General features: G+C 32.7%; 1 pseudogene; it reads right to left on the bottom strand.

Annotated features, from left to right (window-relative positions):
* LOC107738471 (zinc finger protein 64 homolog, isoforms 1 and 2-like) overlaps positions 1 to 2,051 on the bottom strand; it is a 5,740-nt pseudogene extending 3,689 nt beyond the window's left edge.
* Between the last annotated feature and the right edge of the window lie 3,847 nt (positions 2,052 to 5,898).

The following is a 5,898-nucleotide window of genomic DNA, read 5'->3' as shown; positions in this document are numbered from 1 at the left end:
CAGTTCTCCTCTCTCCACACAACAGTGTCTTCAGCAAAGGTGAGCTTAGCCTTTTGATTCTTTCTGCTGATGAGAGGCTTGGTCACTGCAGAGTGCGCTTTCAGTCCGACTTCTCTTAAACGTTCCGAGACAGATCCTTACACTGTTCAGCACTGAACTGGCGAGCAATTCCAGCTGCAGTGCTGAACCAATTCCCCATTGAGAGTCTCCACATTATCCTGTCTTCTCGTGCATTTGTCTTACGTGGATGACCAGCCTTTTTGGGGGACTTGAATGAATTAGTGTCATTGTAAAACTGCAATATTTGAGAAATCACAGATTTGGAATGACCAGCTTCTCTTGCAGTGGCTGAACGTGTCATCCCTTTGGCCTTCATCTGGACCACCTCCTGTCGCAGGGTTTCAGTCAGCTTAGAGCCGCCCGCCACTTTGCAATCTCAGTGAAAATTTGAGAAATTCTGCCAGTTAAATAGCGTTTGTCATATAATTAATGAAAATTAGCACCAGGTGCCAGATTAACACCAATAATTTGGAGGTATCTGTAAGTGTTCTCTAATTTTGATCAGAGTTCTTTTTCAAATATCTCATTTAAGTTGTTTACACTATGCTTCAGAATACAATTAATTTATGACATAATAAAAAACTGCCCTTCTGCTCCTGTTAGGATAATTTCAAATAGGACTAAGCAGTGACCCTGAAATTTAGGAAATTGTATGTTGTTCTCTCATTTTGATCCTCACTGTGTGTGTGCATATATATATATTAACAAAAATGTGAGGGGTGTACTCACTTCTGTGAGATACTGTATCTGACATTCATACTTGAAAATACACAGTGTCTATGATGCTGTGCTCACCTGTGTGAGATCGGAGGTGAACGGTCAGCTGGCTGGAGTTGCGGCTGGTGTAGGGACATATCTGACACTTAAAGGGTCTCTCATCATAGTGGATGCGAAGATGCTTCTTCAGGCTACTGCTGTCGGCCGCTGTGTACGGACAGTACTTACACTTGTGTGGTTTCTCGCCTGTGTGCAAACGGCTGTGGAGATTCAGTTTATCGCGACGACTGAAACGTTTATGGCAGAGTTCACACTCGAAAGGCCTCTCACCTGAAGAAAGGAGTCAGATCTCAGCACTTTAATGTTCATTTGGCATCATTTGATAATGATAAAGCTTGAGATGATGACGAGGAAATGACTTACCAGTATGTGTTAAAATATGTCTCTCCATGTCTTTTTGGCCATACTGAGTTTTGAATGTACAACCTAAGGGCACAAAATGAAACAAAACATCTTTTAAGCTCTATACAGTGTAGATATTTCACTTTTAATACATATATGAAAGCAAGAAATGCAATGTTGTGTTGCCGACACTAACCTGAGAATGTGCATGTGTGTCTTTTTTTGACAATGCAGATTTCATCTTTTTGGAGGGGGTTTTCTGAGTCTTCTTGACTTTTGGTACACATGTCTGAAATGACTCTGAAACAAAAAAACAGCACAGTCTACTATATGAAGGGTCATTATAACTTTTAAAAGGGACATAAGTACTTGGACATTAGACTCACCGGGTCTGGGTTCAGCGTTTCGTGCTGATATACGAGTCGATGGGATCTGGGAGCAGTTTTGCTTGTGTACAAAAAAAAGTGTTCAACGTTGTTGTACTGCTGTTTGCTGAAGCCACAGATGTGGATGTCAGGACTCACTCCTACTAACAGGTGGTTTACTCCTGTGAATAATTATATGATATATCAGACATATGATTAAGTATATCAAATTGTAACATGAACTTTCAATGTCTGTAGAGACATGTAGTCAACAATGAATACAAGCTCTATAAATTAAACACTATTATTAGTATTATATACTAAAAGGGACTTTAATTCCATAATCTATCAACTTAATAGTGTCAATATTTGCATTATGGTTGTGATTATTTATCTGTATTTCACAGAAATGTCTTTTCAAATCTGTTCTAAACAGTGTTTTTGTGCTATTTTGTACAGACACGTGACACCTTCTCCGCTGAACGTTGCCATGTGGCTCAAGATCCCAGCTGAGATTCGATCTGTGACGTATCTGACAACTTTAATTCGCGTTGTTGTTCTGTGTCCTCTTCATTTCAAACGCTTTTCAGCAGAGCGTACGGTTTTGCGACAGTGTGAACTGCTTGACGGTAAACATCGGCGCTGCGGTAGTGAAGAGCGCCTCACCCGTCAGGAGCGGGTATTTTACCACAAACAAACAATGCAATGCTACCAAACACAGGTGAAGGTAGGCGTACACGGTCAATTAGAATTACTTTTTCTTTTTCATAACAAGGATTTTTAGCCTTTGAATAATGATGAAGAAAACAGTTACACGCACTTACAAGGTGTTTTCCCGGTAAATGAAATTTCCTTGGCCCTCAGTGTGTGTATTTCATTCTTCATAAGTCTTCCTTCACGTTTTAGACACCAGGGAAATTCACATTTAATACAATTCTGGCACAGAGCTGCAAGTAATACAATCAATGTAATGTTTTTGGGGGCCTAATGGTCAGTCGACAGGTTCCAGATTATGTCTCTTGTTCAAAAGGCACATTATAGTAATAAACTTGCTGTTATATGTCATACAATCAGAAAGGACTAAACTCATGGCCTGATGTGTGTTGTGTGTCGGTTCCCCGTGTGGAGATGAGTGGCCCTGTCACTTCAGACAGATGCACACAGCTGCTTTAATGGCTGCAGGTTATCAGTAGACATCTTAGCGCTCAGACACGTGGCGAAGGGTTTTAATTGTTCACTGTCTCTGGCGGGATTTTGACTGCAGTTACATCAGATGAACACACGGCGGCGTCCGCGCTCCATTATTCACCACAATGAGACGCAGCAGCTCGTTGACACTTAAGTCTTATTTGGCCAGCTGACACGTTTTTTTAAACATTATTATATTACATTATATTATATTATATTATTAATTATATTATATTATATTCATTAATTTAATTTGTATTATTTTATAACAAATTATTTTTAATAACAACCCCATAGTAAGTTATTTGCTTTTATTTATTTATTGTTGTTGTTTTTAATCATTATTTATATAATTAGATTATCTATATAATTTAATACATGATATTACATAATTTATATAATCAGTATTTATGATTATTTTATTTTTAATACATACACTTAATATTATTTTCATAAAAATGTATATAATGATATAATATATTAATATTATTATGATTATTTTTAAATAATTGTAACTCTTAATAATTTTTATGAACATAATATGTAATTATTTTTCATTAATAATTATTACATAATTAATACTTTTTTGTAATTATAAATTTTAACATTTATAATTAATGTATATATTTAATATTATTTTCATAAAAATAAATATATATTATGTATATAATATTCACAATATATTATTATATAAAAACTGTATTTACAATTGTAATATTACAAATTGTAATATATTATTTATAATTGTAATAGTAGCATTATAATAGTATTTGTATACCAAACATATACAAATGTTGAAAGTACATCATATATACACATTTATGTATCATATTATTATTTGTAATAGTATAGAGTGTATATTATTACAACTTTGAAAGCATTGTATTATTATTATTATCATCAATTTATACAATTTCAGTACTATACCAAATATTAATATGATCATATCGTTCACACTTCCAAACATTTTATTATATCAGAAAAGTCCAGGATGTTTAATGTACTCAAGTTTATTAATCAAAAACACGTTCACTGCAATGAACAAAGATGAATATTTTATCATTATTATTAGAGTGCGCTGATCTTGAGCTAAAAAACAGAACACAAAACAGGTTTGAGTCTCATTCAGAGAGTATATGTGTCTCCATCGCCGCTAGCAGACGACACACTGACTACCACATTTATTTCTCTGAGTTATATTCAATAAAATATTTACATATAATTCTTCGTCCCCTCAGGCCATTCTGCTCAGGTTGCGGTGTGAAGGGTGTGAGTAATCCCACTCATCATTAATTTACATGCCATTTTTATTCCCATATGCTGTGATTCAGAGGCAGGTCAGATCTGGATTTTCACATATTGTGAAACTGAAGAAATGAAAGGCACTGTCATGAATGTACTGACATTATTAGTTGGGCTATAGCTATGTGAATAAAACAAACGCTTGACCACATTTACCACATCAAATATAGAAAAAAAATATAAATGACATTCCTGGTGCTGATGATGACATCAAATCTCCATGGCGGATCTGAGTCAAATCCTCAAGATCTTACTCACCTTCATGCTGACCTAAATCTTATTGTTGTTATTATTATTATTATTATTATTATTGTGATGTTTTTTTTTTGCGAACATCTGGTGAACCAATTAAAATCATATTATATTTTTAATTTGAAAATATCTTTTTAAATAATAATAATAATAACAATGTTATTAAAATAATATAAACAAATGTATGTATTAATAATTACAATAATATCAAAACTATTTAAAAATAGCAACAACAACCACAACAGCATAGTAATAATAATAATAATAATAATAATAATAATTTTTGGTGAGCATCTTGCATATTAAAATCATATTATATTTTTAAATTGAAAACATCTGTTTTTATATATTATAATATTTTATAATATATATTGTTTTTATAAAAAATAATAAACATTTTTGAATTCTAATATTAAAACTATTTTAAAACAACAACAATTACAATAATATTTAAAATTATTATTATTATTATTTGATGAAAACATCTGTTTTTATATATTATAATATACAATATATATTGCTTTTATAAAAGCTAATAACAAATTAATAAAATCTTTTAGAGCTGTTTGGATTCAACTCACTTTATTTTCCTTTTATTTGAAATAAAATTATATATAATTTGTTTGTGATTTTTATTAGTCATGTAGGATATGCCGTGACTGATATCAATTAATAACTAATAACAAAATAATAATAATAATAACAAGTAATAACTATTAACAAAATAATAATAATAAAAAGCTAATACATTATTTTAATGATTTATTACAATAAATAATTGGCTATATAATAATAATAATAATAATAATAAATGTTTTTGATATTTTGTTTAATTTCTATTAAACAAAAGTGTATAGTGGCCAAGGGCTGTCAAGCTGCAAAAAGGACCTTAAATGTACAGCAATGTGACATGAATATAGTGCACAATTTGTATGGTAGCTTTGGGATGACATGAGGGTAAGTAAATGACAGAAGTTTAATTTCTGGTTGAATAATGGTGACAAGCTTGTCAAGTCTGTTGCCTCAAGTTTTTGGGTTTGTCACAAAGTACTTAAAGAGATTCAACTATAGACATTCTGAAAACCTTAATACAGCATTTATTGCAAGTCATCCTTGAGCAATGTCAAACCACTTCTATTGCATGCATTAGCAGAAATACAACAGACGATAATACCGATTTAATCAACGTGCTTTAAATAAATATTGTGCAAGAACTGTGGAATTCCCCCGCGGACCATTTTTAATAATCTATTAAAGTTCTTGTAATTCTCAGCCTTCATAATTTCTCAACATCCCATAAACAGATGTTATGCCATGTTTACATTATTTGTCAAATGGCCCCGTTTCCTCATTGTTTATGGAAAACGGGGGGCAGAGACAGGGCATGTTTCAACATCTCCTCTAATGCTACGACAACAGATAAATCGAATGCAAAAATGAGTCCGCATAAAACTCTGGAAGATGAAAGGAAAGATGAACCTGAAGACATCTGTAAGTTTCTGTCTGGGTTTAATCATCTGAAGATCCACGCCAGGTTTCACTCAGCCTAAGGTTACAGCAACAGTGTCCTGCTAAATAATATCAGTAAAACTGGGACGAGCGGAAAGAGAAG

This window comes from Sinocyclocheilus rhinocerous, unplaced genomic scaffold (genome assembly GCF_001515625.1).
Source record: "Sinocyclocheilus rhinocerous isolate Xijiao unplaced genomic scaffold, SAMN03320098_v1.1 scaffold2716, whole genome shotgun sequence".
NCBI lineage: Eukaryota > Metazoa > Chordata > Actinopteri > Cypriniformes > Cyprinidae > Sinocyclocheilus > Sinocyclocheilus rhinocerous.
Note: the sequence above shows the minus strand (reverse complement) of the source record. Positions and strands in the feature narration are given on the sequence as shown.